At 40.5% G+C, this 25,996-nt stretch overlaps 1 pseudogene; it reads right to left on the reverse strand.

Moving 5' to 3' along the window:
- Positions 1-24,502: 24,502 nt before the first annotated feature.
- On the reverse strand, positions 24,503-25,147 carry LOC137759585 (osteoclast-stimulating factor 1 pseudogene; annotated as a pseudogene).
- Positions 25,148-25,996: the final 849 nt, after the last annotated feature.

A 25,996-nucleotide genomic window follows, 5' to 3' on the forward strand; every position in this document is an offset into this window, starting at 1 on the left:
GTACAGCAGTTAATAAGACACTGAGGGCAGAGACCATGTTTGTCTTGTGGGCAAGACATACATAGAACAAGTAAATACAGGTGAGCTGAGTGTCATGAAACAGGAAGCTCAATAGGTTCTACCATAGTGTGGGATGGAAGGTCAGGGAAGTCATATCTAAGTAAATAGCATCTAAGCAAACACCTGAAGGGTGAGTAGGGGTTATGATAAGTGAGGGGGAAGAAGTAGGAAAGTTGTTCCAAGGAAAGGAAATGGCATGTGTGAGGACTCTGAGGTAATAGAGAGAATCCAGCATTAATAGTTAAATAAGCTTTCTCCTTGAAATGAGAGTTCTGGAGGAGAGGGATAATTCAGTAGAGCAAGGCCTCTGAGAAGATTGGGAGGGATAGGACGCAAAAGCCGGGGGAAGAAATTGACCTCAGATGGGAGTAGGGATATGTTGTTTACAATGACAAAAGGAAGGGAAGAAAGGATAGATACAGCTACATTTATAAGTTGAGGGAATCCCTGTCAAATGGCTTCTGTTTTCTCACTGAAATGGCAGGCAGGTTATCTGCTGACAGTGCAGGGAGGCAGAGCTGTGATGATCATGCACTTGTCAAAACTCAGCAAGCATTTTAGACTTGTGCATGTTATTATGTGTAAATTTTGCATGAAAAGAAACTATAAATAAATACTGAACTCTAGTTTTCACAAATGCATGTACCTATGTAACCCAAATCTCTATCAAGATATAGAAGGTTGCCATTACACTCAATGACTTTTAAAACTTCTCTACTTTCCTAGCCACATCAGCCACATCAGACAAGAAAAAGAAATAAAAGGCATCCAAATTGGAAGGAAAGAAGAAAAACTGTGACTATTTACAGATGACATGACATTATATATAGAAAACCCTAAAGTCTCTACCAAAAGACTATTAGAAGTAATAAATGAATTTAGTAAAGCTGCAGGATACAAGATTAATATACAGAAATCTGTTGCTTTTCTATACACGAATACTGAACAATCAGGAAGAGAAGTTAAGGAAACAATCCCATTTACATTCACATCAGAAAGAATGAAGTACCTAGGAATAAACTTAACCAAGAACATGAAAGACCTATACTCTGAAAACTATAAATCATTAATGAAGGAATTTGAGAATTATACAAAGAAGTGGAAAGATATCCCATGTTCTTGGATTGGAAGAATTAATATTTTTAAATTGTCCATACTACCCAAAGCAATATAAAGATTTAATGCAATCCCTATCAAAATACCCATGACTTTTTTCACAGAGCTAGAACAAATAATCCTAAAATGTATGCAGAACCACAAAAGGCCCTGAATTGCCAAAGCAATCTTGAGGACAAAGAACGAAGCTGGAGGACATGGAAGCAACCTAAATGTCCATCGACAGATGAATGGATAAAGAAGATGTGGCACATATATATACAATGGAATATTACTCAGCCATAAAAGGGAACAAAAGTGAGTTATTTGTAATGAGGTAGATGGACCTAGAGACTGTCATACAGAGTGAAGTAAGTCAGAAAGAGAAGAACAAATACCGTATGCTAACGCATATATGTGGAATCTAGAAAAAAGGTACTGATGAACCTAGTGGCAGGGCAGGAATAAAGATGCAGACATAGAGAATGGACTTGAGGACACAGCGGGAAGGGTAAGCTGTGACAAAGTGAGAGAGTGGCATGGACATATATACTCTATCAAACGTAAAATAGATAGCTAGTGGGAAGCAGCCGCATAGCACAGGGAGATCAGCTCGGTGCTTTGTGACCACCTAGAGGGGTGGGATGGGGAGGGTGGGAGGGAGGCTCAAGAGGGAGCAGATATGGGGATATATGTATACATATAGCTGATTCACTTTGTTGTACAGCAGAAACTAACACAACACTGTAAGGCAATTATACTCCAATAAAGATGAAAAAAAATTTTTTTAAATTAAAAAAAAATAACAAAGCTGGAGGGAATTCCCTGGCAGTCCCATGGTTAGGACTCTGCACTTTCACTGCCGAGGGCCCGGGTTCAATCCCTGGTTGGTGAACTAAGGTCTCACAAGCCACACGGCATGGGAAAAACGAGAAAAAAAAAAAAAGAACAAAGCTGGAGATGTCATGCTCCTGACTTCAGACTACAGTACAAAGCTACAGTAAGCAAAACAGCATGGTACTGGCACAAACACACACATATAGATCAATGGAACAGAATAGAGAGCCCAGAAATAAACCCACACAGTTATGGTCAATTAATCTATGACAAAGGAGGCAAGAATATACAAAATGGAGAAAAGACAATCTGTTCAATAAGTTTTGCTGGGGAAACTGGAAAACTAAATATTAAAGAATGAGATTAGAACATTTCCTCATACCATATACAGAAATAAACTCAAAATGGACCTAAATATAAGAACTGAAACCATAAAACTCCTAGAAGAGGACATAAGCAGAACACTCTGACATAAATCATAGCAATATTTTTTTTGATCTGTCTCCTAAAGCAAAAGAAATAAAAGCAAAAACAAACAATTGCAACCTAATTAAACTTACAAGCTTTTGTACAGTAAAGGAAACAATCAACAAAATGAAAAGACAGCCTACTAAATGGGAGAAAATATTTGCAAATGATATAGTCAATAAGGGGTTAATATCCAACATATATAAACAGCTCATATAACTATATATAAAAAAACCAAAAACCTGATTTTTAAAATGGGCAGAGAACCTGAATAGACATTTTTTTCAAAGAAGACATACAGATGGGTAGCAGGCACATGAAAAGATGATCAACATCATTAATTATTAGAGAAATGTAAATCAAAACCACAATGAGATATCACTTCACACTTGTCAGAATGACTATCATCAAAAAGCCTACAAATAACACATGCTGGCGAGGATGTGGAGAAAAGGGAACCCTGTCAACTGTTAGTGGGAATACAAATCGGTGCAGCCACTATGAAAACAGTATGGCGTTTCCTCAAAAAACTAAAGATAGAACTACCATATGATCCAACAATGCCACTGCTGGGTATATATCCAAAAAAAACAAAAACACTAATTCAAAAAGACACATGCACCCCAATGTTCATAGCAGCGTTATTTACAATAGCCAAGACTTGGAAGCAACCCAAGTACCCATCAACAGATGAATGGAGGGCTTCCCTGGTGGCACAGTGGTTGAGAATCTGCCTGCCAATGCAGGGGACACGGGTTCGAGCCCTGGTCTGGGAAGATCCCACATGCCGTGGAGCGACTAGGCCCATGAGCCACAACTACTGAGCCTGCATGTCTGGAGCCTGTGCTCCGCAACAAGAGAGGCCACAACAGTGAGAGGCCCGCGCACCGCGATAAAGAGTGGCCCCCGCTCGCCACAGCTAGAGAAAGCCCTCGCACAGAAACGAAGACCCAACACAGCCAAAAATAAATAAATAAATAAAATTTAAAACAACAAAAAAACAAAAAAACAAAAAAAAACCAGATGAATGGATAAAGAAGATGTGGTACATATATACAATGGAATATTACTCAGCCATTAAAAAGAATGAAATTCTGCCGTTTGCAACAACACGGATGGACTTAGAGAGTATTATGCCTAGTGAAGTAAGTCAGACAGAGGAAGAAGACAAATACTCTTATGTTATCACTTATATGTGGAATCTAAAAAATAAAGCAAATGAATGTATAACAAAACAGAAACAGACTCATGGGTATGAGAACAAAGTAGTGTTTACCAGTGGGGAGAGGGAAGGGGGAGGGGCAAGATAGGGGTATAGGATTAAGAGACACAAACTATTACATATAAAATAAATAGGGTCTTCCCTGGTGGCACAGTGGTTAAGAATCCACCTGCCAATGCAGGGGACATGGGTTCGAGCCCTGGTCTGGGAAGTTCCCACATGCCGCTGAGCAACTAAGCCCGTGCACCACAACTACTTAGCCTGTGCTCTAGAGCCCACGAGCCACAACTACTGAGCCCACATGCCACAACTACTGAAGCCCACATGCCTAGAGCCCGTGCTCCACAACAAGAGAAGACACCACAATGAGAAGCCCATGGACCCCAAAGAAGAGTAGCCCCCGCTCGCCGCAACTAGAGAAAGCCCGCTTGCAGCAATGAAGACCCAACGCAGCCAAAAATAAATAAATACGTACATACATACACAAATAAAAATAAATAAATAAATAAATAAATAAGCAACAAGGATATATTGTACAGCACAGGGAAATGTAGCCATAATTTCATAATAGCTTTAAATGGAATATAATCTATAAAGTATTGAATTACTATGTTGTATACCTGAAACTAATACAATATTATAAATCAACTGTACTTCAATTTTTTAAAAGAAATTAAATAAACAAATAAATCTTCTCTACTTATATCAAATGATTGTCTTATTCACTGTTGTATCCTCACTACCTAAATCAATGCCTGGCACATAGCAGGTGCTCAATAAATATTTGTTGAATAAGTGAACATGTGATATGATATTAATTAAATCAGTATTCTTTCATCCAGGGTTGGGTTTTGTTAGGCTTGTGCGTTTTATTACATGAGCAGGATTCAGTAATGTGTGAGCACAAAATTCTTTTATTTTTTACTTCACTGTCTTTTCAAATTCTCTGAGGGCTGCTTCTTTTTCTGCCCTGGATGAAATCTCATGAAGGTCAAACAAACTTCATTCCCGGTTAAAGCTTTTCATTTCCCCAAGCTCAGTCCTGCTTCAGGCTGGAAACCTGCAGTGGGGGTAGTGGCACAGACTACTTTTATTTTGTTTTCTATCTTTACATCTCCACCTCCTCCTCCTTAACTACTCGCTGGTCAAGCTTTTAGATTCCTCCAGGTTTGGGTTGTGAAGGGGAAGGTAACAGAGCTTCTCAGATGTCTCAGATGTATGCCATGCATGGTCAGTTCCGGACAGTCACTAATGATCCTAGCTTTCAGCCCTTGGGTTTCTGAGGTTTCAAACCCTCCGCTGGATCCCCTGGGTGCTCAGCCAAGCAGCCTTCTTGCTGGACTCCCTTTTAAAATAGCTTCTATCACCAACCCTGGGAACATTTTGCTGCACTTGATTTATCACACATCCATCCATCCATCCATCCATCCACCCCTCTAGCATCCCATGAATCCATCTTATTTTTGGTGCATAACAAAGTAAGTTGCTGACATAAGTACACTTTCTCCTGGGAAAGACTCACACGTATCCACAGTTGGTGAACGTGCAGCTGATTTGCAGCATGCTCTCTCTGTCTCTAATCACCTTTGGTTTTCTCAGGAAAGTATCGGATCCCAGTTCCCTGTATTCCCCCAGACTCCAGACAACATATATCAAGTTCTCCGAGTGTTTCCCTGAAAGCTCCTCTCACATAGCTTGAGGTAAGGGGAAGCATCTCTTTTTTTCCCTGTGGGAGGTGTGGGTAGGTTTCAAGTATCTTCAAAGCAGTACTCTTCATGAGTCATCAGTGCCCCCACTCACCTCCCCTCTATGGGCTGGAGATGAGTGATGAATAATACTGAGCCACCATTTCTTGGCATATCTTACATGGTGGACCAACATCTGACTTTAGATGTACAGGTATTTGGCATCTATCTACTGTCCTTTGGGGACCCAGTCAAAACAAACAGCATGAATGTTATTTTACATGTTCATTTATTTAACAAATATTTTTTGAGCACCTGTTCTGTGCCAGGCACTAGTCTAGGTAGTAAGGATACAACAGTGAACAAGACAAAGTTCCTGTTCTCATGGAATTTACCATTTAGTCTGGGTGACAGACAATAAGCATATTTTTTTTTAAAAAAAAGAAGATAATTTCATGTAGAGATGAATGTTATTATAACATAGTATTAGTTTAAGGTATACAGGGACTTCCCTGGTGGTGCAGTGGTTAAGAATCTGCCTGCCAATGCAGGGGACACGGGTTCGATCCCTGGTCCGGGAAGACCCCACATGGCACAGAGCAACTAAACCCGTGCACCACAACTACTGAGCCTGTGCTCTAGAGCCCGAAAGCCACAACTACTGAGCCCCAGTGCTGCAACTACTGAAGCCTGCACGCTCTAGGGCCTGCATGCCGCAAGAGGAAAAGCCACCTCAATGAGAAGGCCATGCACCGCAATGAAGACCCAATGCAGCCAAAAAAAAAAAAAAAAAGTGTACAACATAATGATTGATATATTTATTGATATATCGTACAAAATGATTACCACGATAAGTCTAGTTAACATCCATCACCACAGTTATAATTTTTTTTCTTGTGATGAGAACTTTTAAAATCTATTTTCTTAGCAACTTTCAAATATACAGCACAGCATTGTTGACTATAGTCACATGCTGTATATTACGTCCCAAGGACTTATCATATAACTGGAAGTTTGTACCTTTTGACCACCTTCACCCATTTTGTCTACCCTCCTCTTCCCTTCTCTGGCAACCACCGATCTGTTCTCTGTATCTATGAGTTTGGCGTTTTTTCAGATTCCACTTATAAGTGAGATCATACTGTATTTGTCTTTATCTGACTGACTTATTTCACTTAGCATAATGCCCTCAAGGTCCACCCGTGTTGTCACAAATGGCAGAATTACCTTTTTTTAATGAATAATATTCCTATATATGTATATCACATCTTCATTCATCTGTCAATTAACACTTAGGTTGTTTCCACATCTTGTCTATTGTAAATAATGCTGGAACAAATGGGGGTATAGCTATCTTTTCATGATAGTGATTTTGTTTCCTTTGAATAAATACCCAGAAGTGGGATTGCTGGATCATATGGTAGTTCTATTTTTAATTTTTTGAGGAACCCTTATACTGTTTTCCATAGTGGCTGCACCAATGGGAATTTGACATTTTGGCCAAATAACAAGGCTAGAACATAGCTGAAGTTGAGTGTATATCTCACTTTTTTGCAGGAGAGTAACATGATCTAATGGCAAGAGGGTAGTTAAGGTGACAGACCATGGAATCATAGCTGCATAAAGATAGTATTAACCAAAAATTACTAGAGGTAATACCTGCATGTTTTTAGCATATAAGATAAACCCACTGAAATTCCTAAATATTAGTGGCAAACTGATAGGGAAAAAAGGTCCCATTGACAATATCAGTGTGTGATGGAAAGATCGCTGCTAGACTAAGAGTCAACAGCTTGGGTTTAAATCTTAGCTATACCCCTTCCAGGCCATGTGTCCTTTAAAGTCATGTAAGCCTATCTGAGTCTCAGTTTCCTCATGTACACATTGCACAGAGTTGTTGAGAGACTCAAATTAAGAGAATGAATGAGAGAACATATTGCAAGCTCTAGAGGAGTGGTTCTCAATCTGGGACACTTTTAAAACCAAGATGCTCAGGCCCTTCCTTAAACCAATGAAGTTAGACTCTCGAGCAAATAATCTTCCAGTCACCCAGAGTGGCTATAAGATCTTAAGTCAGATCATGACACTCGACTCTTTAAACCCTCCAATGGACCTTCCCATCTCAAAGTCAAAGTCCTTAAAGTGGTGACTGAGGCCCCATGATCAGGCCCCACCTCTGGTCTCATTTCCTCCTCTTCACCCTCACTCACCCAGCCCCAGGCACACGGGCCCCTTGCAGTTCCCCTAACATTCCAAACGTATTCCCACCTGGGAGCCTTTGTTTTGGCTGCTGCCACTCTTGTCGCAGTTATCCCACAGGGATCAAGCTCTCACTTCAGGCCTTAGCTGGAAGGCTAAAACCTTTGACTGAGGCCTTCCCTGATCACCCTCTTTACCATATCAGGCGTGCACACAATCCCTTTCCCCTTCTAGCTTTTTCCATAGTACTTATCACTACCTAAAATGTTACATATTTTATTTGTTTTGTTTGTTTATTGATTATCATTTTCTACTAGAATATAAGCTCCATGAGGTCAGGGATTTTGTTTGTTTGGTTTGTCCACTGCTGGGTAGTCCCAGTGCTTCAAAACGTAGAAGCCCTCAGTATATATTTACTGTTGCTGTTCCAAATGCATCCTCTGAGCATGCACCTTACCCAGCCTAAAAACTTCAGTAATGGCTCATTCCCCACTCCAAATGTATTCTGTGCTTTCCTACCTCCCTGACTTTGCTCATGTGGTTCTTCCTACTCTGTATGCCCTTCCCATCTTGACACTCATTTCCTCCATTTCCTGGATGAAAAAGATCCTCCTCAAAATTCCTCTAGCTGGTTGTGCCACATCTTGCCTTAAATTGTCTGTGTACTGTGTATAATTTTTTTATGTAATTATTTCCTTTCTGAGTGTACACTCCTTGAAAACAGTGTTACTCAGCAATGTTTGTTGAATGAATGAATGAACTTACTTTTGTAGCTGACTCAGACATTCACCAAAAGAAGGAAGAGAGGTAATTAAATGGTAGGTTTAAATGGCAGCCCCCCACCCCACCCCGCCTAGCTCTTGCAAAAATACAGGTTGCATGTGAGTAAAATAGAAACAGAAGATGATAGCCTCCAAAAATAATCTGTGGATGGTAAGATCAACCACACAAAAGATCAGCAACTATAAACTGCCTTATGAATAGTTTAGGTAAGAGCGAGTTGAAAAGGAATGAATTTATTGCATAAAGGGACTCGGAGAGCCAAATAAAAATTAGACATGACATTCATTTTTATGGTGGTGAGGTCTTCAAGCCAAGCCAGCTAAAAACAGGAAATAACCTCCCAGGTTTATTATGATATCCTTCAGATTATTTTTATGAACTCTTCCAAATCTCAATCTTTTTAGAAGATGTTCTCTTATGATAGTGAAAACAATAAATCTCTGACATTTCCCCTTCATTTGGAAGTGCTGTGTAATCTGAAATTGAAAAATCTCCTTCAACTCAATGTGGAGTTTTTTCCCCTGACTTTAAAAACCTTTGTTAACAAGCTATGTAGGTTTTTCAAGTCAGTGACTCATATCCTCCGCTCCCCAAACCTAGGTTCTTTCTGGAATGTCCTTTCTGAACGAGCAGGAGCTCACCTTATCAGCAGGGCTTGATTTTTGGAGACAGGAATTTATGAAGCTCAACCTGTGAATACATAACTCTTGTTCACCTTGGTATGTTACCAAGTTTTCATAAGGCTTCCACCAACTTGACTGAGTAAGACATGTATCACCAATCTTGGAAGGGAAAATAAGAAGTGCTAGTTAAATAACTAAAGCTGGCAGAGATAAAGCCTCTGAAAAAAATCCCACTCCACATACCATCAAAAGAAATACATGTTATGGATGAGAGAATTTGTTTGTTTTTCCTTTTCTTGAGTTTTAAATGTTTTTACATAAATAATAGCATAGCAATAAGAGCAAAATGAAAAAGAAAAAGATCACTCAGCACCTCACCTTTTTAACAGAAGAAGGATTTTTTCTCTAGTCTCCGTGCATCTACATGCATAGACATCTATATGACATAGTTTTAATTCATGTAACCTAGAGGCTCTCAGGACTATTGTACAATGGAGTGTTGGCCCACTCTCTAGAAATGAGGTAGGAAGAAATAACTGTGCCACCCCCCCCCCCCGGGGCCTGTATAAATGAGATCTGGGAGCTTGGGAGGAACCAGAAACAGACTGGAGTAATCTGAGAGATGAGGCCCATGACTGATCCCACAGTATGCTTCACTCAGCCTGAGGCATGACCCAGGAGGTCCAGACACCTGTCACTGACCCTAGAACACAACAGGGTTTCTCCACAAGATCTCCAATATCATTTCTATTCCTTTAAACAAAGCTGGAATCTCCATGTTGACAATTACATCAAATCAATACTCCCTTGCCAGACCATCTAGGCCCTGTATTAGCTTGGCTTGTGGGTAGAAGGTGGTATTCGATAAAGGCTGAGAGGAAAAAAGGTAACAATATAAAATTCTAAAATTGTGTTGGAGATACAGGAAATACTTCCCTGTGGTGATTTCATCCCCAAAGACTCAACACCAGAGTCAACAAGAAACTACACAGGCAAGATGTTTTTTTGTTGTCTCACCTGCTTATAAAACCCCAGCTTCCTTCTCCAGTCCTTCCACAACCTGAGATGGCAGAACTCTTAAGGAAGACAACTGTAGCAATCCTGCACTTGTTGCTTCTGGCTGTCTGCCCTGTTTCTTCACGTTGACTTGTAACAGGCCAGCCTTTCACCAGTCTTTCACCTCTCTTTCATCCAGAGACCTTGGGGTCTCTAGATTCCCAGCTGTGCAGAACCCTAACCAGCTGCATTTCACAGGCTTTGAACTGGTGAAGGTCTCCGAAAGAGAAACAATAGGCACCGCAGTCCCTGGCAGTCAAGAATAAAGATCTGTAAAGGCTGTTCATAGTGACCCCTTGCTGAGTAGTAATAATAACAATAGCTTAAATTGATTGTGCCAGAAACAGTGCTGAGCCCCTTCCAGAAAGCACCTCATTTAATTGTCACAACGATCCTTGAGGGAGGAATTATTGTCTTTTTTTTTTTTTTTCAGGAGGGGAAACTGAGACATATATCTAAATTAGCTTACATTTGGGACTTCCCTGGCGGTCCAGTGGTTAGGACTCTGTGCTTCCACTGCAGGGGGCATGGGTTCGATCCCTGCTCGGGGAACTAAGACCCCACATGCCGCAGGGCCAAAAAACAAAATAATATAAAAGCCACTACACAGATATTTAAAAAATAAATAAGTAAATAAAGTAGCTTACATGAGATCCAGTAGAGTTAGAAAGTGGCAGAACTTGAATTTGAATGCAGCAAGCAAAGGAATCTAAGGAGACCACACTTTCCTTATAGTGAGATGCTTCCTCAGAACTCAAGCCTGAATGGGGTGGCAGTGGGAGGAGCAGGGGGTAGAGGGGAGTCTGATGGAATCCCACACCCACCCACCCTTCCCCCGTCTCCACCCCAGCTCACCAAGTCTCTCTTTCTCTCCTACTCTTCCTTCCCATTCTGCCCCTCCTTTTCCCTGCTCTCCATCCTTTAGTTCTTTCTTCTCTGCCTGTTTTCTCACCCTGTAAATGCTCTACTCGGAAGCATGCAGCCCGAAAACAGCTGCCAGCCCTGGCTCTGGAGTGTGACTCATTACTACGCTGCTAGACCCAGAAATGAACTGAGTGAGACACGTAAGTCCAAAGCATCCAGTATTCCTAGGCTCACTGAAGTCAGGGCCTGTGGGTGAGCAGTTGATAGCATTGTAGCACTTTCAAAGGTGTAACTCAGTCCTGACTCTTTGCCTACTCCACCCGTGACCCTGTGGCATCCTTTGAAGTATGTCTCGTGTAACATCTTGCAATTCCACTGCTGCAATGGAAAGATGTTTGCATGCAGTGGGAATCTGTGACTCAGTGCTATTAATTCTTATTCCTTCTGATATCTAGGTTGGTGTTTTTGTGCCTTTATATTCTTGAAATTTTATGTCAGTATGGTTAGTTTGGACTCAGTTTCAGAAGCATTAAGGTATAGTTTTGAAAGGATTAAGGTATTCTTTTTACTGCCAGAGGAAAGTGTGTTCTGAGAGAAATGTACGCACTATATTCAGAGGAAAACATTCATAGCCGTTATATATTGTAGAAAGTTGGACAATGTTAGGTGGTAAAATTCACTCCCTAGCACTCTTGGTAAGAGTGCTACACCATTCATTCATGCATTCAAATATATTTAAATATGTCAGAAGTGATACATGCTATAAATAAAATTAAAGTTTGGTAAAGGAATAGAAAATGTAGAAGGGCTATTTTAGATAGCATGGCCAGGGAAGGCCTCACTGAAAAAGTGAGACTTAAGCAAAGTCCTGAAAGGACTTAGGGAATGAGCCATGGAAACATCTGGGGAAGAATATTCTACACAGAAAGAACAGCAAGTGCAATGGCCCTGAGACGGAAATGAGCTTGGTGAGCTTGAAGAAGGGCAAGAAAACCAGTTAGATTAGAATGGACCCTGGAGGAAAGAAGCACTGTCACAGAGGTTCGCAGAGCCTGCTGGGCTATAATAAATAGTTTTGACTGGATTGTAAATGTGATGAGAAATCACTGGAAGAATTTGAGTAGGATAGTGAGAAGATCTGACTTGTTTAGAAAGATCACTCTGGCCTCTGGTTAAATAATGGACATTGGTGAGCAGGGGTGGAAGCAGGGGAGCACGTTGAAAGGTTATTACAGTAGCCAGTGTAAGAGGATGAGGGCTCTTGGGTGTGAGATATATTTTGTAGATAGAAATAAGAGGATCTGAAGGATTTGGATGTGGGTTGTGAGGGAAAGGGAAGATTCAAGCTCACCTCTAGCTTTGCAGCCTGAACCATGGGTGAATAATGGAGCCATTTACTAAGATTGGAAAAGTCTGGGAGGAAGATAGTAAACGAAGTGTTCAGTTTTGCACATATTAAGTTTGAGATTGCCTAAGACATCCAAGTAGGGATGCCAAGTAGGTAGTTGTGTAGCAAGCCTGGAGCACATTGAGGGGTGATATCTACTGTGATGTTGACTAAGACACTTTCCTTACCACCACTGTTAGTCAATAGTTAGAGATTTGAATTTCAAAACTGGAATTCACCTCCTACAAGGGCACTGCACTCCATCTTGCAAACCCTTGTTCTCTGTCTCAATGCTACATGTAGGGGAGTATTAACGGAGATGTTAAGGCTTATGGTGTTCACCATCAAATCCTCCAGTAGTGCCCCTTGAGCAATTAATATTTGACATTTCCAAAGGGCCTCAACTAGTGAGACACACTGTGTTCCTTTAAATACTATCCTTAAATAAAGCAGAAACTCTGGCCAACAGAAGTAGCTGAACACAAGAAATGCATGTTCCATAATATCTGCAGATCATTTTCAGGCATGTTAACTACTTTTAGAGGATGCAGTGAGTCAGAGATTTAAAGTTGTGGAGCATGGATTCTGGATGTGGAAAGGCCACCTTGAAAGCACATACTATTCAAATGCTGCTGGATGGAAGCCCAGAACTTATGCCATAGGGTCACATCACCTGACATCAGTTGACCTAGATTATTTACAGAACACTGAAGTCCAAGGATTGCATCATATTTAGAAGGTTGAGGATATATGCCTCAGGGTACATCAGAGTATTTAACAGAATTAATAAATAGCCAAGCATCCAAAAATGGAAGATTTTTCTCAGCCACAATATTTTAAGAATCTATAAAGACTTTGCCCACAATGTTTTCTCATGAGGTGTCTTTTTGCCAGAATTACTGAATAAGCCAGGACTTCTTCAACATTACAGTGTTCACACAGCTGATCTTGCCGAGGACATCTGTGTGGAGATTGTGTCACCTGTCCTTTCTAGAGATGAAGACTTCTGGGAAGGAGCACAGGGACCTGGGTGCAGAGCATCTGTGCCATTAGAAAGTCTGATTGAAAAAGGCATCTGCAGAATTCTCAAGGTATTTCCCAAGAGACTGGGAACTTACAAGGCCCATTCTGGCTTTGTCCCCTTTAATTGGGTCAAGTCTGTTCGTCATCTCTTCTTTCAAGGGAGTTGCTCACCAACTAGACCCCATTTTTGCATTCATTCACTTGAAAACTAGACAGGTATATTTTTGCTATTAGAAAAACATATAGAGAGCTTGGTTATCACACAAGGTCTCTTTAGATCAATTGCATGTACCACTGTGGGCTGTATCAATTGTGTAACCAGAGACATTAACAACAGGCATAGGCTTTGAATGGGACAGGTCAGAGTTTTGAGTCCAGCTTTGCCACTTACTGCTCTGGTGGCCAAATTTAGGTAAGTGTAAAATTGGGATAATCACAGTACGCATCTCATAGGGTTACTGTGAGAATTAGATGCGGTAACGTCTTCAGAGAGGTTAGAAGAGTACCTAGAACATAGAAAGCACACAATAAATGTTAGCTGCTATTGTTATTAGAATCATCATTTTTAAAGACCATTGGCAAAGAGATTTTTTGGAACTATAGACCCAGTATAAATAAGATACTTAAGTAGACCCTCATTAAGTTTCTGCAGCTAGATAACACCATGTTCTTTGTGACTTCAGAGAATGAAATTTGATATAAATCTTGACCTTGCTCAAGGTTATCAGTGACTCGTATTTTTTTAATTGAAGTGAAATTCACATAATATAAAATTAACTATTTTAAAGTGTGCAATTCAGTGGCATTTAATGCAGTCACAATTCTGTGCAAGAATCACTTCCATCTAGTTACAAACCATTTTATCACCCCCAAAGGAGGCCCATACCCATAAGCAGTTATTCGCCTTTCGCCACAGCCCCTGGCAACCGCTAAACTGTTTCTGTCTCTACAGATTTATCTATTCTGGATATTTTAAATAAATGGGATCACATAATATGTGACCTTTTGTGCTGGCTCCTTTCACTTACGGTGACTTATTATTGAAGAGGAAACTGCAGATCCCCAAAGAATCACCATCTCATCATCCCATCATCTCTGATATGCTTGGAATTTTCCAATGCTTAATGGAGACTCTGATCTCTAGGATTTCAGATTCTGTCCTCTGTTAAAGAAATGCTTTAATCAAATGCTTGAATCAACAGTGGGTGGATTTGGGGGAGCACTCCAGGAAGTTCTAAATCACTTCAACATATCAAGTATCTGAGAAAAATGATGCCCTCAACATGTGGAGATTTTGTCAAGGGTGCAGTTTTATTCTGTCATTTTATAGAGAAGGACTTTGTGACCTAGTGTTGTTTTCTTTGGATGCTATAAGACACATGTAACCCTTGATGCACTTATTACAAAAACAATTCCTTTAAGGAGCATGTATAACGTGCTAGGGCCTAATGAGAGACACAGTCCCTGAGCTGTGACTAAGCTACTCATGGTCCACTGGAGAGAATAGACAATCAGGCATTAAAATATAATAAATGCTGTGACTGAATTAAGCACGGGGGGCCATGGGAGCACATGTGCAAGTACCTAGCCCTGCAGGAGGCATTGGCGGGGTACTCCTTACACTCTTTCTTCCACACAAGGCTAAGTCATTGTATTGCTGGTGGAAAAGTAAATTTTATACATCACGGAGCAATACTTTTCAGAATGTTAAATGGTTGTCGACTTTGGAGCCCGTGTTAATTTATTATCGCAAGGAAAGAACACTGTTACCATAGGTACTTCTTACATTACTCCTGTTCTGTTTAGCCACTGATGCCATGTGGCATTAAGGTACAGATTGTAACCTAAGGTTAACGTTCCTTACTGTATGGAATTAGACATTTACTGAGTAGGAAATCCTTGCTGGTATTGAGGGAGTTATTTTCTACTTAATCTATTTTACAACTTAAACTTACCACAGTTTTTTTTGTGGGGGGGGGGAGTCTATTCTAAGAGTAAGCATATTCTCTTAATCATATTCTGTCTCAACCCTCTGCTACAGTCATGACCCTGCCCCCGTTATTTGAAACATACAAGTGTCACACCTGGCCTTGTTGTCTATGCTCAATATCACTCCCCAGCTGATGGTATCACGAAGTCCTCCAGCATTATGGGCACACCGTTTCATAATATTTAATTTAAAATGACTCTGAGCACCGTTTCATCCCTCCTTCTCCCCAGGGACTCTGGGACTTCCATTTCTCCTAGTTACTTCTGATTCTGAAGTCCTGCTTTGGCTGAATTCTCGAGCCTTGCCCTGGTTCCCACCTCCTGCAAGTGCTGTACCTTTTCCGCACCACATCACCCCATGCTGGACACATCTGATCCCTCTGCTTCCCAAAATACTGTTGACCAAAGCAAATATCAAAATGTTTAGAGACAAATGCAGCACAGGAGAGCAAAACTGAAAATTGAATTTTAACTTAAAAAATTAAAAACTTAACTTAAAATTGAATATTTTAGTCATTTCCAAAGTCCCTTTGGCCATTTCTCTCTAGCTGTTTTTTCCCTACTTCTTTTTTCCCCTCTCCTACTTTCCATCAGAACTCAGATTTTCTCCCACTCTATTACTATGCAGAGCCCTGCAGGTTGTTCTGATGCATGCTAAAGTTTGAGAAGACTTAAGCAAATTTTGAGTATATATTTATGCTATGCACACATTTACAGATCTACTTCATAATTTTTAATGGTTGTATGAATTTAATGATTCCATACTGATGGACATTCAGGTTGCTTCTAATTTTTATATATGAACATACACTAGAAAAGCATATGGAAAAATCAAAATAATTATGAGAAGATGTAGCTATTTAAAAAAATTTTGGGGGGGGCCACCCCATGCGGCTTGCAGGATCTTAGTTCCCCAACCAGGGATTGAACCCGGGCCCATGGCAGTGATGAAAGCACGGAGTCCTAACCACTGAACTGCCAGGGAATTCCCGTAGACCTAGCTATTTTAGATGAAATGTTTTTCTTTAAAAATTCCTTTTATGATGTAATATTGTTTAACAACAAATCAAATTGGAAGAGAGAACAATGTTGGGTAAGCTAAAGGAGGGAGGCAGGTATGGATTCTCCATAGAGGGTAAGGGAGCACATTGTAGTAGGCTAGAAGCTTCTTGAGGCCAGGGACCATGTCTGATTTGTTTACTTCTGTATGTCCAGTGCCTTGAACAGCACCTGACATAGACTGGGTGCTTAGTTAAGTATTTAATGAATGAATGGATAATGAATGAATCTCAAAATAATTACACTGAGTAAAAGAAGAGTACATGTTATAAGATTCTATTTATATAAAATTCTAAAAATTGCAAACTATAGTGATAGAAAAGCAGGTAGGTATTTTCAGTTTATTGAAGTATGTCTATTATACCTCAATAAAGCTGTTTTAAAAATAAAAAGACATTGCCTGGTGTTTCTCGTCTGAGTAATTATTGGTAGTTCTCCAAAATGGAGAACAATGAGTTCTGTTTGGGACATACTGAGTTTGGGGCAACCATGGAATATCCAAATAGACATGTCAGTGAGTTTTTGGATATGAGTCTCTCTGAGGAGGAGTATTTGAGCTAAAGCTGTTCTTTCAACAGCTGAAATGTGCACATCGAATTTTGTGACATCAGCCATTAAGGTTGAATGATGACAGAAGCCAGACTAGAGTAGATGGAAAGAGAAGTAAAGAAATGTAGAGAGAAAAGTAGAAAACGATAAGTTTGGCTGTTCTGGAAAAAGAGAAAAATAGGGCAATTACTGGAGGAGGTGTCTTCTGAGGATGGTCCTCAATGATACCTTGGAGCCCCAAACCTTCCCCCAGCCGCCTTGCCTTTGGTTTACATCACTTTTAGTGGAGTTCTCTGTTCCTTGGGCTCAAAGCACCCTGTCTAGTACTCTCCTTTTTCCTTCTTTCTCACCTCTTTCAGTCAATCACAAAGTCCTTTTACTCCTATTTCTTTAATGATGCTCAAATCTGTTCACTTCTCTTAACCCATCGCCAACGTCCTAGGGCAAGTCGCCATTATCTGATTACTGCAGAATCCAAAGGTTCTGCTCATGGTGCAGCAGCCAAGTACATCTCTCCTGGAGTCACTGGGTTCGAATCCCAGCTTGCTCCTTAGGAGCTTAGTGACTTCTCTGTGCCTCAGTTAAAAGTACCTTCCTGCCAAGATTTTGTGAGAGTTAAATGCAATAAAATCTGTGCAGCGTTTCCTGGTTTTTAAAAAAATGTTTATATATTTTTTTCTCTACTATCCATTTAATTGCTTGTGTTGTTTGTTTTGTATGGAAAATCTTCCCTAGACATCACCAACAGGTTAAATCCTATGTCTTTTTAAACTTCCGTTAGGGTGCCAGCTCCTTAAGGAAGGATTTCTTGATTGACCTACACTTTACCTTGCTGAAGCACTCTGTCAGAGTGCTTATCATACTTTTTGGCTCTTCTTCTTATTATTATTTTGCTTCTGAATCCCACACTACTTAATGATGAACCCTTTGAAGGCAAGGATGGTGTTTTTAGCATTGAAAAAAGTTTATTGGCATAAAGTCCCAGGAGGAGATAAGTGTTAGTTAAAACTAGGAGCCTGATATACTGTATGATTCCAACTGTATAACATTCTGGGAAAGGCAAAACTATGGAGACAGGAAAATGATCAGTGGTTGCCAGGGGTTTGAGAGGAGGGAGGCATGACTAGGTAGAGCACAGAGGATTTTTAGGGCAGTGAAACTACCCTAGTGCATAATGTGTGATCATTACATGTCCTTATATATTTGTCAAAACCCACAGAATGTATAACACCAAGAATGACCTTAATGCAAACTATGGACTTTGAGTGATTATGATGTGTCACGGTAGGTTCATCAATTGTGACAAATGCACCACTCTGGAATATAGTTCGGGAAACTATGCATGTGTGGGGTAAGGAGATATATGGGAACTATATATATATATATATATATACACACACACACACACACACATATATATGTATATATATATATATATATATATACCCACACACACACACATATATATGTGTATATATATATATAGATATAGATAGATATAGATAGATATATATATCTTTGAAGAAATAATCATCCTTGCCTCTGTGGAGGCAGACATCAAACAAATAATTATGCAAACTATCATTTATTTAACATTAAGAACCACTATGGAGCATAGGGTCTTCCCTGAGAAAGCAAAACTTAAGGTAATGCATCACCTTGAGGTCTGCCCTCAAGGACAGGGAGGAGTTAAACCAATTACAAAGGCTCTTTAAAGAGCCTAAGGGCCAGAGTGAACAGTGTGTTCCAGGACCAAAGGAGAGTAGGTACAGGCAGGTCAGACTAGTTGGAGCAGAGTGAGCTAAGGAGGTAAAACCGGGGAGGTGAAAAGAGGGCAGACCTACAGGGCTTGCAGTCACAGAGTTGGAAGCTGTGTCCTAAGGACAGTGGGGTGCCATGAAAAGATTTTAAATAGAAGAGTGATATGGTCAGATTTGAATTTTAAAAAAATCTCTCTGGCTGCTGCATGAAAGAATGGATCAGAAGGAACAATCTGAAAGTGGCTAGATCAGGAGGGAGAGTACTGCAAGAGTCCAGGGGAGGAAGCGCATATTGCAAATGTGAAATACTTAGCTCCTTGCAGGCTGGCTCCATGTGGCCATGAGCAATGCAGACAATGCAGTGGGGGAAGACAATGGGGAAAGAGGAAAAGCATGTGGAAAAGGCAGGAAATGTGAGCAGATAGTTCATGGAGCAATAAAGCTGAATACATGAGCTTAGATCGTGATATGTAATGATTTTTATTTTTTATAAATTTATTTATTTATTTATTTTTGGTTGTGTTGGGTCTTCGTTGCTGCGCAGGCTTTCTCTAGTTGTGGTGAGCGGGGGTTTCTCTTCGTTGTGGTGCGTGGGCTTCTCATTGCGGTGGCTTCTCTTGTTTCAGAGCTCAGGCTCTAGGCGCATGGGTTTCAGTAGTTGAGGCACGTGGGCTCAGTAGTTGTGGCTTGCGGGCTCTAGAGTGCAGGCTCAGTAGTTGTGGCGCACGGGTTTAGTTGCTCCACGGCATGTGGGATCTTCCCGGACCAGGGATCGAACTCGTGTCCCCTGCATTGGCAGGCGGATTCTTAACCACTGTGCCACCAGAGAAGGCCCCAATGCTTTTTAAATAACATCACTTTTATAACAATGATAATAAAATAATAACCATAGTACTTGAATTTATTGAGTAATTACTATGTGCTAGACAATTTTTCTATGTTCTTTATACAGCTTAATTTCATCCTTGTTCTAGTTATCTGTTGCTTCGTAACAAATCACCTTAAAACTTAGTGCTTAAACCAACCTATATGTATATGTGTATATATATATATATACTCTGTAGCTTGGACAGAGCTTGAGGGTTGGGGGAAGCTTGTTACTGCACTTCTTGGTGTCAGCTGGGGTAGCTCAAAGTCCGAGATCTAGCCTCTCTGAAGCTTGCTCACTCACCTGCCTGTAATTGATGCCAGCTGTGGGCTGCAACTGTCTACTCTTCTCTTATTGCACTCAACACGATCTTCTTCAGTGTATTTGCTCACATGTCCAGTTCTCTGCTGGACTTTGAGCTCCTTCAAAACATAAAACATGTCTTTATCTTTGTATCATCTCTGTTTGGGGCACCATCTGCAAATGAATGAATCCTGAACCTCGCTAAGAGAATATTTTCCTTTACCAAACTGAACACTCCTAGTGACTGGAGTTTTATAACTTTGCAAGACTACAATTTTGTTAGGAAGTTTTTCTTTATCCTTAGCCAAAATCTACTTTTGTGTAACTTTTACTCAGTGGACTTTTACTGAGGACTGTGAAACTCCACAGAATGAGTCTAAACTAACTTCTCTAAGACATCCATTCCCTAAGTGATAGCTATCAAATCACATCTAAATCTCTAAGCTTAACACCCCAGTTCCTATTATTGTTCTTCCTGGTTGTGGTTTCCATGGTTACCTCACTCTTGATTCATTCTTAGATAATCACTGTGGTTCATAGAGATCCAGAACAAAATGCCTGGATAAATATTAATGGTGAGTCTGTGAACACAGGGGAATGAAGTGGGATAGAAAACCATTCTGAGACCATCACAAGCAAGTGGGCTCCAAAGAGAAGTGCAGGATGGGACTGAGGGGTGAGGACATGGATTGGGAGTTGGAGACTACATCCTATCCTGGACCTTCCCTGGTAGGCTGATCCTGATGAGAAGCAGATGGAGACCCTGTGAGAAGGTAATCTGAGACCCTGTCTGATTGGAAATGGAGAAGGAAAAATAGGAAAAGTGGAGCTGAAACCCAGTTGAAACTCAGTTGCCCACTTCTATCTTAAAATTGTGTTTCTTTCTTTTTTTATTTATAATTCATTCAGGAAATAATCTCCAGGCTGTCGTCTTGTTTCCTTTTTTTTTTTTTTTAATTTTTATTTATTTATTTATTTATTTATTTATTTATTTATTTATTTATTTATTTATTTTTGGCTGTGCTGGGTCTTCGTTTCTGTGCAAGAGCTTTCTCCAGTTGCGGCAAGTGGGGGCCACTCTTCATCGCGGTGCACGGGCCTCTCACTGTCGCGGCCTCTCTTGTTGCGGAGCACACGCTCCAGACGTGCAGGCTCAGTAGTTGTGGCTCACGGGCCTAGTTGCTCCGCGGCATGTGGGATCTTCCCAGACCAGGGCTCGAACCCATGTCCCCTGCATTAGCAGGCAGATTCTCAACCACTGTGCCACCAGGGAAGCCCCAAAATTGTGTTTCTTGAAGCACAGTTTATTGTTCATAAGAATTTCATAACCTGCTGGTAGACATGCGTTCCCTGAGCTCAGCCCCACACCCACTGAATGTGTACTCTTTACAAACTCCAAGGTAATTCTTAAGTACACAGAGAATCTTGTTTTAAGGGCCAGAATAAGATAGAAATTGCTCATATTCAGAGTTAGAAAAGTGTTTTTCAAACCATTTCACAAAGCTAAATAATCTCATGTTCTTCAGAAATTTCTTTGAAATATAAAAAAATCCCAGCTCATGTGTTTAGTCCGCATGGTTCCATCCCCATAAGTCCTTATCCCAACCCATAAGGGTCTGAAAAACAGTAGAAAAGAGCTGCCTTTGTTAGAAGATCCTATCACAATAACTCTTAGAGAAAAGCCTCCCACCCCCGCAAACTCCCACCCCCAGGAAAAAAGCAGTTGAAGAATTCAAACCCATTATACATTCTTTCCATTCCCTGTCCCCAGCTTCACTGAAATATTAAATCCTTTCCTCTTTTCTACGGATGGATTTTAAGACAGATTTTCCAATGAATTTTTAGTTAAATAATGAATGGAAAGTGTAGCTGTAACAAATGCAGATTTTTTTGCTTAGAATAAGAGAGAAACTAAAATGTAATTTCTCTAAATACATGTTTTTCCCCTCTTTTAGGAAAATGTTTCAAGTAAATTTACTGAGTCCCCAAAGGAAATATCAGTGCACATCTTTTATGAAGTTGTAACAGGTAAAAATCTAACATTACTAGACAAAAATACAAGGGTCAATTTTTCACACATCGAGTCTTGCTTTAATAAAATGATTTTGCAATAAGCATTTCTTTGAGTAGAAGCCTTTGCCTTTTAGCCTATCTCCTCCAATTATTAAAGCATGTATTTACAGAGCAGAAGAAAGATCACTGAAAAACAGATTCTTTTAATGAGATAATGCCAAGTGAAGAGCATTCTGAAACGGGGAGAAAGGGTGAGTGATAATTTCACCCTAAGTCATCAGAAAGAGAAAAAGATGGATTCAAAATGATTGACCTACAGCCTTTCAGAAGCATTGTTTAAAAAGAAACAGACTATGATGCTCATTCACTGACTCCTTAAACATTTATTGAGATCACCTACAATGTGTCAACTGGAGCTAAAGAGGGGCCCAAGACAGGCACAGTCCCTCACTTCAAGATAGAGTTCCAACATGCCTGGGCCCAAGGCATTTAATTACAATTGTAATATAGTGATGAATACTATAAAGGAGAAGTGTGGGAAATGCTTTGAGAATGAATTTATCATCATTTGAAAGTCAAGTTGAAGTTAACCTTAAATGAGGGGACAAATATTAAAACTATTTTTTTCCAAGCTTCAACTTGGACAGACTTCTTTGCTTCAACATTTTTGAGAGTTATTTGGGAGAGTGATTTTTAAAAAACATGTATTGTGTGCCAATACATGTTTGTAGTTACCTACAAGCTCCTTCTTTGAGGGCAAGGAAATTCACACTTACTGAGTGCCGACTTTGTCGGAAGAATTGGACCTATTTTGCCCAACAACCCAAGATACGTGTGTTGCTGTGCTTCCTTTGCACAAGAGGACACTGAGGCTCAGGGAGATGAAATAATTTGTTTCATGCCAGCAGAGTTGGTCCTTGTCACTGCACTTAGCTAGAAAGTGGAGGAGGGCTTCCCTGGTGGCGCAGTGGTTAGGAATCCGCCTGCCAATACAGGGGACACGGGTTCGAGCCTGGTCCCACATGCCGTGGAGCAACTGAGCCCGTGGGCCACAACTACTGAGCCTGTGTTCTAGAGCCCACAAGCCACAACTACTGAGGCCCGCGTGCCACAACTACTGAGCCCACATGCCACAACTACTGAAGTCCTCGCGCCTAGAGCCTGTGCTTCGCAACAAGAGAAGCCACCACAATGAGAAGCCCTCGCCTTGTAATGAAGACCCAAAAAGCAGCTAAATAAATAAATAAATAAACAAACAAAAAAAAGAAAGTGGAGGAGGGGAGAGGGTGACAGATAAAAGGCTAATTTCACTGACAATTAGTCTATTGTTAGTGTCGCTAATGGGTTGAGCCAAAGTAATCAGAGCCCACAAAATACTGCCTTTTTATCAAAAGTAAATGCAGGATCTGTAGATGAAAGGACAGCTGTAGGTTCTTGAGGGAGAAATGGCGGTTAAGATTTTATGCGAAATATAGTTTGTAATAAAATTAAATTGTACTAAAATGCATGAAGGAGACTGTGCATTGTACTTCAAGCGCTTTGTTAAGATGTTTGGTTTACCTTTAGCAAAGTTTGTAATAGATAACAAGGTGAGATTATAGAGAATTTATTTCTTGAAATACAAAGAAGTTGCACAATGTCAGTTTACACAATGACAAGGCTTTTAGTTTTAAGCAAGAAGTGAAGGAAGGAGCTAAAGTAATTGGATCAGAGAAATCATAGAAAGCCAGAGTTAAGATTTGTCAACAACAGTTATGTGGAAAATCAAGATTTGCTTCCCCCAGAGGTGGGAGGGGTAGGGGGGTAGGGGGGAGGGAGAGGGATGGACTGGGAGTTTGGGGTTGGTAGATGCAAACTATTACATTTAGAATGGGTAAACAACAAGGTCCTAATGTAGAGCACAGGGAACTATATCTAATATTCTGTGATTAAGCCATAATGGAAAAGAGTATAAAAAACTAAATAAGTAAAATAAAATATTGGCTCTAAAAAAAAAAAAAAAAAAGGATCTGCTTCCTCCAGAAGAATAATTGGTTATAGCAACAACCAAGATTAGTGAACTCTAGTCTTAGCTCTGCTTCATCTGCCCAATGAGGTCCAGATGCCAGTTACTCAAAAGAGTTTGAAGATTTTATTAAGTCCCAAAGCGGGTGGTAAGAGTCAACGTAAAATTCATTCTAAATTCAAACCCACCAGGGCCTCATCATCCAAGATGGCTAGCAAGAAGGTGGGAAGGTGGGAAGGAGAGATAGGGCTGCAGTGGAGACAGATTGAGATTTGCCTTGAGTTTTTCTTTTTTTAAAAAAATTTATTTATTTTATTTATCTATTTTTGGCTGCATTGGGTCTTTGCTGATGCACACAGGCTTCTCTAGTTGCGGCGAGCGGGGGCCACTCTTCATTGCGGTGCGCAGGCCTCTCACTATCGCGGCCTCTCTTGTTGCGGAGCACAGGCTCCAGACGCGCAGGCTCAGTAGTTGTGGCTCACGGGCCCAGTTGCTCCGCAGCATGTGGGATCTTCCCAGACCAGGGCTCGAACCCGTGTCCCCTGCATTGGCAGGCAGATTCTCAACCACTGCGCCACCAGGGAAGCCCCAAAGACAAGGTTTTGAAATGGCAAAAGCAACAGAAGTTTTAGATCTCAAAGCTCCAGAAAGGAATTAATCTGATTCTTCATCATCAAGATAGTCCTCGGCATTGCTGAATGTTTGGACTGCATCTGTTCCCTGTTTCTTTTTCAGGAGAGATGCACAGGCAGCATTAGTAGCCATGTCTAGGGCCAGCTTCTTCTCATTGTTTCTTAAGTCTGTTCTAGCAAGTTTTGCCAGAAGCAACTGGACAATATCTGCATAACCCTTCCAGGCAGCAGCATGCAAAGCTGTGTCTCCCAACTTGTTTTGTTGGTTCAGTTCAATGTTTGGTTGAGTAAATAGCATTTCCACTGTATCTTTGTGACCCCCATGACAAGCCCAGTATAGGGCAGTGCTTCCAGCTTTGTCCAAGCCATTAACACCGACTCGGTTGTCCAAACACTCTCTCAACCAGCTCAAGTTGCCTCTTTTTGCAGCTTCATGCAATGGATTGTCAATGGATTCTGCCTGCTCAGCCACATAGTTGCTTGGGATTAGTCCCGTCCTGCCTTTGGAGGTGCCTTTCCACCAACTGGTATCACTCATGTCAGTAATGTAGATAATATCACCTTCTTCAAAGTACAATTCATCTGGAGTTTGGGTTCAAACCTATAAAGAGCTCTGAACACTTTAACTTGCCCTGGCTTGACCGGGTTTGGATGGCGGCTTCGACATCTCTCTCCCTGGAGCGCCATAACTTTTAAATAAATGTCCCTGAATAAGAATGTTTCTTTAAAATGAGTTCAGTTAGAACTCTTTCTATGCAGTATGGAATGATAAATTGATTTAAAATTAGTTATCGACTTACACTTCCAGAGAGAATTTTAGGCAGCTCGCAAAAATATATAAAAAGCTCATGACAGAGTTGTAACAAAGACATAGTGAAAAAAATAAGGCCAGTCATGAGATGGGTGCACATGCCTTGAAGTCCGCCATACTTGCTAGAGGTGGGCCCCACACATGGATTTGGTCTTTCTGGCAGGGAAAAGACCTGGTCAGTAACATGATTCACAGAATCTGTGAGAAAGAAACTGATCTTTTCTTCAAGTGAAACACAGCTACTCAGACATACCCAGGAGGGTGACACTTCAGATAGATGTGAGGAAGTGACTGCAGGGATCACACTTGGTCAACACTGGGACAAATTGATAATCTAAGCCCTAACATTCTATGTCAGGGCAGCACAGCTGAAGTAACACCGGTGAGAACATTTTTAAAGGGTTCACTAAAATCACAAAAGCAAACATAAAAACAACTCTCACAAACATAAAAACAAATAAACACTCACAGAGAATCTAAGTTTGAGCGATACCTTCTGGATTAAGTTGTTTGTCAAAGGTATACCTGGGTAGGTATCTGAGTGAAATCACTTGCTGAATGTAGTTATTAAATTTAAGTCAGTTATCAGAGAAAGACAAATATCATATGATATCGCTTATATGTGGAATCTAAAAAAAGGGTACAAATGAACTTATTTACAAAACAAAAATAGAGTCACAGATGTAGAAAACAAACTTACGGTTA

Source organism: Eschrichtius robustus, chromosome 1 (assembly GCF_028021215.1).
Source record: "Eschrichtius robustus isolate mEscRob2 chromosome 1, mEscRob2.pri, whole genome shotgun sequence".
Lineage (NCBI taxonomy): Eukaryota > Metazoa > Chordata > Mammalia > Artiodactyla > Eschrichtiidae > Eschrichtius > Eschrichtius robustus.